Source organism: Tiliqua scincoides, chromosome 3, assembly GCF_035046505.1.
Source record: "Tiliqua scincoides isolate rTilSci1 chromosome 3, rTilSci1.hap2, whole genome shotgun sequence".
Lineage (NCBI taxonomy): Eukaryota > Metazoa > Chordata > Lepidosauria > Squamata > Scincidae > Tiliqua > Tiliqua scincoides.
In genome coordinates this window covers 81,636,347-81,648,442 of record NC_089823.1, presented here as the reverse complement: position 1 = coordinate 81,648,442, position 12,096 = coordinate 81,636,347, and the positions used below count along the sequence as shown (strand labels likewise).

At 39.9% G+C, this 12,096-nt stretch overlaps 1 protein-coding gene and 1 pseudogene across 1 annotated transcript in view; both read right to left on the bottom strand.

Annotated features, from left to right (window-relative positions):
* Nucleotides 1-12,096, bottom strand: part of MID1 (midline 1) — a 262,002-nt gene that overhangs the window by 202,310 nt on the left and 47,596 nt on the right. The gene's annotated exons all lie outside the window — the stretch shown is intronic.
* On the bottom strand, nt 11,516-11,633 carry LOC136646725 (5S ribosomal RNA; annotated as a pseudogene).

The following is a 12,096-nucleotide window of genomic DNA, read 5'->3' as shown; positions in this document are numbered from 1 at the left end:
CATGAACCTTGCCTTAAAGTAGCCTTAAACCTTAAGGCAGATACCAAGTATAAGGAGGTATGGGAAATTCTTGGATCCAACATACACAAAGTTACACAAAGTTTGGGTTACACAAAGTTAAGCAGCACAGAGGACAACGGGAAATGGCCCAGCTCCACTTTTTAGTTAATGGCAACTGGAGTTTTCTGTCTGGGATTACAACTTTGGGGAAGCAGGAGTGGTTTGTTGGAACTTCGGACTAAAACTAGAATACCAGAATTGGTCTTGCTAAGAAAATGGGATTTGCATTACAAAAACATTGCAAAAGCAATTTTGTCCAAAGACCAGGGCTGAATGGATTGCCAGAAAAACCGCAGAGTTACCACAAGATGAGCCTATAAAATCCAATGACGACACATTTTACATTGCTATACACATAAATTTAAAACATGTGCAAACTAAGTTGAATTGTTTTATTTATTAGAAAGAAGTGTGGGTATTTGATCTGCTTTAATTAATCTAACTTAATGAAAGTTCATGATGTTGCATTGTGCAATAGTTATAGTCCATATTCCAGAAACTGCTGTGAAAAAGTATAGTGGGATTTATGGTGGCTGGCAGTAAATTTAAATTAATTTATTAATATGCCTCCTTTTTCCCCTCATTTGTTTCTCTCTAGTTTTCCGGCCCTTGTTGAAATTCTAACTTCATGATCGTCTCCCTCCTGCTACATTTTCTGTATCCATTTCCATCAGATAATTTTTTCCCCTCAGAACAAATCAATATGTCAGCTGTAAATTCTTTTCAAGCATGTCCATTAAAAGTCTCCATATGGTTTAAATAAATCAGTTTTAAAACTGATTTTCCTTAAAGCATTGCAATTTTGGGCTGCAATCCTTTGTCACATCTTATGCGCAGAGTACACAGCTGTCACTGGCAAACAGAACCAGGACCAGTAAGGGGAATACTGTATTCTTTCTTTCAATGGCATCTTTTGATATTGGCAAAGGTTACAGAAAGGGGACTGTTTCCAAATAAAGCCTCCACACCTTTAGTGCTCAAGTCCTACCCACACCCACATAAAGATAATTTGGATTCTTGCCCCCCCTTTTCTTGCTGTCTCTCTCTGGAGGGCAGCTTCTCCATTGAGAGTATATATATTAAGATATATACTCCTTAAGAGTGTTAAGAAAGAATGTTTGATGGAATTATCAATATGTTTAACATGTTGTAAGCCGCTCTGGGTCCCTTTCGGGGAGAAGGGCGGGATATAAATAAAGTTTATTATTATTATTATTATTATTATTATTATTATTATTATTATTCCTAAAATAATGGGTAACACGAAGAGTCTACTGTCTACAAAGAAAGATCATGTGTAAAGAAGAGCTTTCTTCTATGGCTAATCATTGGGATTGCTGCCAATTATCGTATCCAGTGACACTCTATTTGAAAGTGAAACACACACACACAAAATGTAGTTTCTACAGCCTACCTTGGTATATTTCCAAGTTCGCTTTCAGCTACAGCTGCAGTTAAAATCTTTATTTTGCTCAATATTTTTATATTGGGCAAAGGTGAGATGCTAATTACATTCAGTAATCAAATGAAACCTTCAGGCAAGCTACAAACGGTCACCCTGCCAGCAATCCTTCAAAAACATATTTCAATTATGCTTTCCCAATATTTTAAGAAAAAAAATGGTTTCTCCGAGGCTAATATGTTCACTTTTGAGGCAACACACAGCAATTGCAAAAAAAGATTAAGGATAAATACTGTATTATGAAAGCATGGGGGAGACAGCTGCCAAAGGAACTGCTTTATCAGCAAGCAGGTATGTTTACAAGAGGATCTCATTGTCCGCATGAACTCAGTTGCAAGGGAGGAGAACAGATGCTACAGTCTCCCTTTTTAGATTTATTCCTTACAACTTGTCCTCCCTAAACATTTTAAGCAAATTTCATAAAAAGTTCAACTACAAAATGCAAGTTGTTGCTGTGGATGTGTTGAAATGTAACATTTTATCTAATATCTGGGGGGGGGGGGTGAATAATCATCTAGTGCAGAGTTAATTGAAATGTTTAGGTGTATTTAAATCAGCAATTTTCAGCCTTTTTCATCTCACAGCACACTGACAAGGCACTACAATTGTCAAGGTGCACCATCAGTTTTTTGACAATTGACAAGGCAAACTGCGCTGGCAGTGGGGGGCTCACATCTTCCAATGGCCCCACTAATAAAAGACCCTCCTCCAAAGTCCAGAGGCACATCTGTGGACCATTCACAGCACACTAATGTGCTGCAGCACAGTGGCTGGAAACCACTGAATTAAAAACTTTTTAAAAAAACTGATGCAAAATGGAACAATTTCAGCATCCATAGCCACAATAAGAACATTAACACTGCGCTGTTATATTTGATAATACCATAAAAGAAACGTAGTCCCAAAAAAACTAACTGCACTGCATAGTACATTAAAGGTTCACAAATGAGCAAGTTCATCCTCTCCCAGTATATGAATTGCATGGATTTTAGATGGGTGTATTCTTTGTTTCCATATTTTACCTGGCTATCTTTTGAATTTTCTAGATGTTTTGATCCCCTTTACTGCCTCACATGAAAGTCAAGAGCTAGTGTAAGTAATTTCAGTACTGGCAAGAAGTGGATGCAAGAATCACTCACACATCCACTCTTTGCACTACTGATGTAATCTTTACATCTCATGTGCAGTAAAATCGCATGAGCTCACCCATCTCTTTCAGGGGAGATGCTCAACTTTCAATGTTTGTACTAGTTGCACTAGAAATGAAAAGAAAAAATAGAAGAGCCAGTAGCACATCTGCTTGCTTTTTCCTATGATGTAAAGCCACTGTATCCTGGCCTCTGAAGAGAGGATTCAATCCATTTTGTGCTTGTGTTTTTGGCAGCTACATTTTTCCATCTTCTGATGCTTTTCCTCTGCTCTGAGTGGAATGTGCTGTTGTAGATTTTCTGCATCTTTTTTTTTTTCTGAATTCAGCATGAGAAGCACAAATGTAGAAGAGACACATGCAGTTCCAGATCATTTCTGCCTCCAAACGGGAGACACTTTTCCACCCTATGCTGGAACATCGTGCCAGCTGAGATCTTCCTTGCTTTTTCCTCCTTCCCACTGTGTCCTACATGTCATATTGCTTGTCTTACGTTCCTTACTGTCATTGCACTCTCACATACCTTCCACTGACCACCAGAAATCTAGTGGCTTTTAATTAGAAATGCTCTTCCAGACATTTCTCCTACCAGAATCCATTCCTCCTGTCTGTTGGCTCATTTACAGAGGTGGATCTAGAGCGACATGATTTGTTTCACACATGTCAGGAAGGTTTAGAGTTTGGTTTCTGGATTAGCAACCTTCCATGCAGCAGAGCAAATCTCTTTTAAAATGAAGAATCTCATAAGTTTGAGATATGGCATGAGAGCCTGCTGTGCCAACTGTAAAACTAAAACACAAAACAAAGGCACTTGAGGCAGTGCACAAATGCTGCCCCCCACTGAACTCCTCTCAAATAATGGAGGAGAAGGAGGGGGACACTCCTTCCCTTCAGGACAGTAGTAGCAGTAATGGAGGGAGATGGGAGGGAGTTGGCTGAGGAGCCGCCGTCACCTCCTCAGTTTGTCTACTTAGCTGCAGGGAAAGGCACGGAAGGACAATCCCATCCTTTCCTTTAGCGAGAGGGGGTGGCTTCAGTAGCAGTGGCACATGCCAGATCCTATCCCCTCTTTTTGAAGCATCCCTGCCCCTTTCTTCTCAGACTCGAAGAAGCTAAAGAGTTGGTGCAAGTCCAAGGAGACCCATTTGAAGTGAGAGGCTTACGGGGGTGGGGGCTGAGGAAAATAATTCCCTTTTCCCCTCCAAAGCTTTCATATCTGCATACAGTTTTTGGATACAGTTTTTTGGAGTAGCTGCATCAGTGGGAGAAAGGATAGGATTGGACTCTTAGAGCCCAATCCTATTCAACTTTCCAGCACCGATGCAGCCGCAATGCAGGCCCGAGGTAAGGGATGAAATGTTCCCATACTTTGAGGAGACCTCTATGACTACCACAGGAAGCAGAGCATACAACACAGGAAGCAGCACTAGCACTGGAAAATTGGATAGGATTGGGCCCCTAGTTGCTCGCTACTTAAGTCGAAACTGCTTGCTTTATATACATTTCCTCAAACATTAGATGTTAATTGCAAATAAACTCACGAATCTTTCAGACTGCGACCTCACTGACTAGGCTGTATACAATTTTGTCATGGGTATTTGTTCAAGCATTTGTTCATTGTAATATTGTTTGGAAAATCTGAACAGTCTTTTCAGACTTCTTTGTTATACTAATTATAATTTAATTTCTTTTATTAAAAGGTGAATCATTTGCAAAAACATCGTTGTTGAAATGGGACTACATATATACTTCCAGTTTATTTGACATCAACTATTTAAATACCTTCAGGTATTCCAGAATATGTAAGTGAACACAGTAAACAACCCCTTGAGTGCTGTAATTTCATAGCAGTACACTCAACACCTGCATGAACACATTTCTTCATTAGTGGGTGCTATTAAATACTTATATAGTCACCTAGAGAGTTTACTGCTAACCCCCCCAAAAAATCTGCTACGCGATTCAGAGTTTAAGAAAATTAAAAAGGTACCAAAATATTTCAAAGGCCTTGTCACACAATTCTCTTAGGAACCTGTTGATGCTGGCAACTGAAATTATAGACTACATATGGCAACTTTGATCATTGTGCAATAATTGAGACTGGTTGTTGTTTTTTTAAGTTATTTTTAGCACATCAGACTTATATTGAGATTTTTCAGAAGTTGCAGGGTATAACCTACAAGAAGCTTTGAACACCAAATAAAAATGCAGCAAAACAACTTTTCTGCCTGTTTTATATATCTCTGGAAAATAAAGCACACCGTGAAGTGAGTCTGCATATTTTACTACTAGTGGCAATTAATTTCAGTCTTCTCAGAAATACTTAAGGCACAATCCAACCTCAATTAAATTTAGCAAAAGTCAACTTTATCCCCTTCGTCATGCTAAAGGGGAGGGAAGATGTGGCACTGTGCCAATATATTCAGCATGATATTTGGTATAATAAGAGGGGTTTGGGACCTTATGCTACAGAAAATGGAATAGTCGTTGGTTTGTTTGCCATGGATGATGCATATTATTGCTATAATGGCCTGGCCTTCCATTAGTTTCTATGGAAATTAACAGAACCTCTCCTAATTCAGTAGCTTTGCATGTTTACAAGAAGAAACAGTATATGCAAACAAAGATTTTCCAACAGCTGTGCATGCACATCCATTTTGGGCACAATTAAGCCTTTAGTCTTGCAGGACCTCCATGTATTAGAAAATCTGAAGTATCAGAGTATTTCAGCATGATAGGCACAAGATAGTTCCTACTGAGTTCAGTAGGATCAGGGTCTAAAGAAGTATGAAACTGTGAAGTAACATAAGTGAGGTAACACCATGCTGGATTGCAAGATGTCCTTGAAGGACTGTCCATTATTTCCAACCTTGGTTTAGTACTGCTGCCATACGTCCAACGTGATATACCTTGGTGTTACAATAATAAAGCAACCTTGCATAATTGCTTTACACAAGCTTTACACACAAGACCTCAAAAATGACCTTTCAGAGCAACCTTACAGAAACAGTCCAAAAAATCAAATCCTAATATTCAGGACACACTCAGTTCAGGTGAAGAAATCAGATTCATTTTCCAGAGAATGGTGATCCTGTGTAGAAATAAATCTCTCTTAGTTCAGTATTACTTTCTACATACAGCACGATATGGGTGGGGAAAAAGTATGTGATACTGCCAAAGAGACAGGTGACAAATAAGATTGGGGCAGGCCCATTCAGATACATTATAAAGGAGGAATAAAAAGTCATAGTAAAAGAGGGGAAAAAGTCATTCACCACTTTTGATGGTGAAGAAATATTTAAAACCTGCAGCCTGTATAGTTTGGCCACAATATTTAAATATTCATCCTTCTAACTAACATTCAACATGAGGAACAAAAATTGGATACTCTCTTCTGCGGCCATGAAAGTCTTCTATTCCTTTAAGTGCCAGACAGACATTTAATACCCCTCTGCTATTCTCAGGAAGAAGCAGCCCTGAGATTCTCACAAATTTAACCTTAAAAGGTTCTCTAATATGCACTTCACTTAAACAAAAGGAGTATTGAATGCACTTATTGGAAAACAGTGACTCCAAAGAAGACTTTTTTCTCTCTTTATTAAAACCTTGTTTGTTTAAAGACTTGGGTGAAAACTTCCACTCTGCTTGGAACTTCATTCTGAGCATTTCAAACATATTGACAGAGGTCATTCTCTTTGAGTGATGAGGTCAGATCCGTGCCCCAAGAGTGTGGGGCGTGGATGAAAAATGAATGAACCTGCACATTATCTTTTGTATTTGTAAGTCGTTGCCAAGCCTGTTCTCATGCTGTCACATTGGTCGTGAATACCTGACAGCTTATGAATATTGCCTCTCCTGGCAACTTTATCATACTTGCTAGACAGATGAATAAGTTGTATGCCACTATCCAAGTAGTCATGGTAACATAATATAAAGATGTGAGGATATGGGAAAGGCAACTCTGATATTTGAAAACGTGATGTTTTCGAAGTTCTACATCCTAATAAATTTCTAGCAAATTGGTGATAACAAAGATGATGAATTGTCAGTGATTTCTGCCTGGTGCGCTTGCCGTACAAAGATGTTCAGAAACTGTTGCAAGACAAATCTTAAGCCAGTAGCCAAGTTGCCTTGCTTGAGTTTCTCCCTCTGCAAAGAAGTTCCCTCCTGTAGCACATAACTCAGAGAAAATCAAATCAATGGAGATAGATCCAATATCACTAGTGGTTAATTTTTGGAATCCTATCTATCTTCTAAAGAGTTGGAAGGTTCAATTTCTCTATCACAGTGTTTCTCAAACTGTGGGTCGGGACCCACTAGGAGGGTCGCGAGCCAATTTCAGGTGGGTCCCCATTCATTTCAATATTTTATTTTTAATATATTAGACTTGATGCTGCTATGGTATGTGCCTGTATTTGAGGAAATGTTACAGATCTGTACTTTGAACAAGCTACTATGTATATTCTTTAAACAATGATAGTAAATGGGACTTACTCCTGGGTAAGTGTGGGTAGGATTGCAGTCTAGGATTGTTAAAAATGTTCAGGCTTAACAATGTCACTTCCGGTCATGACATCACTTCTGGTGGGTCCCAAGAGATTCTCATTCTAAAAAGTGGGTCCCAGTGCTAAATGAGTGAGAACCACTGCTCTATCAGGTACTGTATTGTTTTCAAGTCTTGCATGAATAGTTTCAGCATTTTCTCTGAAACCACAGGTACTAGAAATACGTTTTTTAAAAATTCAAAAATGCTCAGGAATCCATGTTCTGCACCAAAACCTTTGCTGTGCTGCATGTGTCCATGCAAAGTATATACCTTAATTTTTAAAATACCTGTCATAAATCAGCAGGTCTCACAAAGTAATTTGAAAGTAAGTGCGGAATTTTCTCCAACATTGTCTAACCAGAATTTTCCAGATCTCTGTGTATGTGTGTGCATGTGTGTAATCTGGGACATAAAAAAGTTTAATGAAGATGGACATTAAAGTACAGTAGCTTTTTGTCTCAGTCTGTTGTATTAGAGAGCTGCTTAATGAGGCCATCTGGTATTTGCAAGTAGAAAAGCAGGAAAAAATGAATTTTCAATTAAGGAGACTTCCTCTAATGTCTTTACTTGAACTGCTTTTTCAGCTCTGTTTTGGGTATGAGCTAGGAAAGCCTGTTGTAAAGTTTGTGGTGGTTATTGGAACCATGTCAAACTACTTGAAACTTAAAATTTTAATGTGACTGCCAAACTCAAAGTGGGACTATAATTACAAAAATAATAACTTTAAAATGTAGATTGTTAAATTAAAATCCAACACTTGAATGTAGCTACGATGTGCAAGGCATGGTTATTTGATATAGCAAAACTCTTCTGCAAGACTATAAGTGGGACATACATAGTTTCAACATTTTCTTTGCAACCACAGGTACTACAGTTATAAGTACTTGTAAGCACTTCATCTATTTAAGGATCAGGTGTCCAATGAAGTGCTACATATTGCACTTTTCCAGCAAGTTGTGCCGTAAGTTCAACTCTGAAGCCCAAGTTGGTCTTATAGCTTCAGTTTGTTTTACCAATTTCAAAATCAAGAGAGGAGAAGAATATTGGGCAATAAATTTACTCATTTTTCCCTCTCTCTTTTTTTAATTAGTTAGAAGGTTCTAAAACAGCTAGACTTTAGCACAACCTTGTTTTCACATGGGATGAATTCATTAATATACATTCTGCATAATCCTATGCTTGTCTACTCAGAAATAAATCTCATTTAATGCAAAGATTTTTTTTAAACGAATAGATGCTTACCAAAACACCTACAAGGATGGATGTTTGTCCACATACTCAGTTTATTTGACCCTTTAAAATGTGCAATGCTACATCTCCCATCAGTAATGCTCTGTCACATCTGTTAGCAATGCTCTAATATTTTCTTTGCTTTTCTTTTAAAAAGGTACCCTTGGAAGGAAATGAACGAGGCAGATGGATGTGATCCAGTCCAGTCAATTTCACCATTTTGTTGACTTAGGGCCCAATCCTACTCAATGTGTGCCAGCCCACTGCCGGCATGCACTGTCGCAAACATGCTGTAAAGTGTGCTTGTAGCAGTCAGTGCCAGATCAGGCTCAGCGCAAGCCCATGCTGCTAGTTGGAGGCCTGCCGGCTGCTGCACAACACTCCATGCAAAGCACTGGGTGGTGGAGAGGTGAGTCGGGGTGTGGGGCGGAGACATTCTGGGGCGGGGGAAGGCATGGCAGGGGGAGCAGGGGGGGGTGCCACCAACAGAGCTCAGATCTGCCAAATCCAAAGCCCTGCATCAGGCCTCCTGGTCCGACACAGAACTTTTAGTCGAAATTTATTTTTCTTTTACAGAAAGAGATCTTAATTTATTAATACTTCTTAAGAGCCCAATCCCAGTGGCCTGCTTTGCCACTGGTACTCAAATTCTATCAGTGCAGCGTGCTTTCAAGCAGTTGCAAAAAGCAATACACCATACAGTGTGGTTTGGCCAATACCACAATCAGCAAGCAGCTGGTTCCATGTGCCAGCAGCCTGTCAATGTGCCCTGGCACCAGCAGGTCAGTGCAGGGGGCAGGCAGGAAGCAAAAGGTGGGCAGAACAGGGAGGGGAGGAATGGGGAGAGAGTGGGGCAGGGAAGGGAGCAGATCCAGGGTGCAAAGGGGGAAGTATTAGCCGTACTGGTGCCAGCAATATCCTATCCCCCTTCCTAGCCCCATTCCACCTACCCACTTACCAAGGTCCACTTGAACTTCAGCCAGCAAAGTAGCTGATGCAGGTCCAAGCAGACATGTTGGGGCAGCAGAGATTTGCTCCGGGGCAAGGGAACAAATATTCCAAAGTCCAAAACCTCCCTGCGGGATATACTACACATCCTGTTGGCGTGGCTGTACCAGTGCGGGGGGGGGGGGGAGTTTAGGTAGGACTTTTTGCCTAATTAACCAACACAACACAATTGTGCCAACACAATTAACAGTGTAATGGAATAAGTATTTTAAGGAAATTTAGTAACAAAGTCTTTTCAGTATTTAAGAGGATGTTTATATTGGTAATAACCTTCAAATTTCTTCTGACACTATGCTAACCACACTAATGCTTAAAAAGAAATGCCAGGGAACAATTTGATTTTCCAGAAAATAAATTTACAAGATTTAAAGACACCTTTTTCAAATCCTGTGAATTTATTTTAGCTAAAGTTACCTACATTTTCAGATTAATTTTCAACCTTTAAAATGTAAAATCATCAGTGTGGTAAAAGGGAGATTGCTTCATCTGTGTCCAATCATAACTTATTATAGCAGTGAGATTTGTGAGTTGCACTTTCAACTATTTCACCAGCATCAAAATCAAGGTCAATTTCTGAAATAAGACAGTTTTCACTTCTCTGCTGTCACAGAGAACATCAGCTGTTAGGGACTGTGGCTCACAAGAATCACATTGTGCATATAAACATTGCTATATCATGCTTCTCTCAGTCAACAGTATAACTCTAATTTCTAATCTGCAGGATGCCACTCTGCAAATTGTCCTGAAAAAAGAGCACCAAGTGTTTGGCAAGCATCAGCATGGAACCACTGGGAACAAACAGTATCTCAGTTCGATAAAACCCTGAAGTGAGAATCCACGGACAAAACAGTCATAGAAAGTACTGTGACGTGTATGAAAATGGTCTCTGATCTAATTGTGAATAATCATATGTCTTTGATCAGGTAGCTATTTCAGATTAGCTATTTCAGAATAGCTTCAGATTAACATTTCATGAATGTTATGAAATATAAAGCCATGGAAAATGCCTGTCTTTTGCCATCTGATGCTGATGGTTTAAATATAAGCTAAGTCCTCTGATATTCTCTCAAGACATATAAATTTGGGATCTATTTTCCCTATAACTGTCAGGCATGCTTCTCCACCAAGTGCTGCATAATTCCTCAGCTGACATACAGTTTGGAACAAGAGACCTCATATGGGATTTGCATTTGGATACTGCTCCATAGTCATGAGAATTTGGCATGCAGCAATCCCATGCTGTCCCACAGCTATTTAGTTTCAAGCACCAGGGCTCAAAACATTGTTATAAACTCAGAGAAGTAGCTTGGGAAGACAAACTGGCAGGTATGCACATACCTCTGTTAATGAGCAAGTGCATGTGTGTGCAAGAGTGTGTGAGAAGGATACAGCAAGTTTTTGAGTGAGTGAAAGAGACCTGAGTTTTTTGTACAGCCCAGTGAATAAGGTTCACATACCAATTAAGACACAGGAGAGATGGAGACACTGCATTAGAATTTGCTTTTTAAAAAACAAGCATTACAGAGCAAACTACTATTTTATTAATTTCTTGCCATGTCCCTGTAGTTCAGGTAGATACCTCTCTCCAGCACTTCCTCTTTACATAATTGGATAACAACAGGTGAGAAAAAAACTGACTGTAGTAAAGTGAAAGTGCTTCCTTATCCCTTGCACAAAGTCACAAACCTTGCTTTCAAGGCCAGATGTTCACTGCAGTTGTGAGTATGCATGCAACCACATTTGGCCATGAGACTACATTCTCCCCTAATCTAAGAGACCCCAAATGTTTGATAAAATTGCTCCAGATACGGCCCTCAATATTTTCAATACGTATTTTGTAGATCAGAAAGTTCTTCCTTTCATAGGTTTAGCTCATGGCAATTTCCAGAGGCAATGTAATAATAATATTGTTTATAGAATTCTTAGGGAGAACTGAAGAAGTTTGAACAACATTATTTCTATAAGACAGGCAAAACTGTATATAATCTTCATACATAAAATCATTTTCTTAATTGATATTTTGGTTGGTTGGCAACCTTCAGTCTCGAAAGACTGTGGTATAAGCCTACAGCACCCCGTATTCCCAGGCAGTCTCCCATCCAAGTACTAACCAGGCCTGACCCTGCTTAGCTTCCAAGTTCAGACGAGATTGGGCATGTGCAGGGTATGAGGCTGCTTATTCCCCTGAGGGCTGGGGATAAGAATAGGCCCTCAGTTTGGCTGTACTTGTCGTCGTAAGAGGCGACTGAACAGCCACCGGGTAGATGGGACTCGTTAGCCTGGGAAGGCAGCTCGTCTGAGAGAAGGAAAACTCTGATCCCAAACCTCCACTGCCTTGTGGCTACATCCAGTTATGGAAAAGGCTTCAGGAGTCAACCTCGAGGCAAAATCTGGAGTCGGAGTCCCTGAGGCAGTTCATGGCTGAACACAGTCACGTTCTGGCAACTCCTGCTACACCACTGGAGCCAACCGTATTGGCTTCTGCCTTTCCATTGGACCATTTCAGTGACGTGGAGAGGGGGGATTTGCTGCATGGGTAACAGTCTATCTTCCATATCTACTTTACCCAGGCTTCGCGCACTGGAGAGGACACTCTGTTCCAGAACACTATTCAGAGTGCGATACCGTAGTCTTCCGAGACTG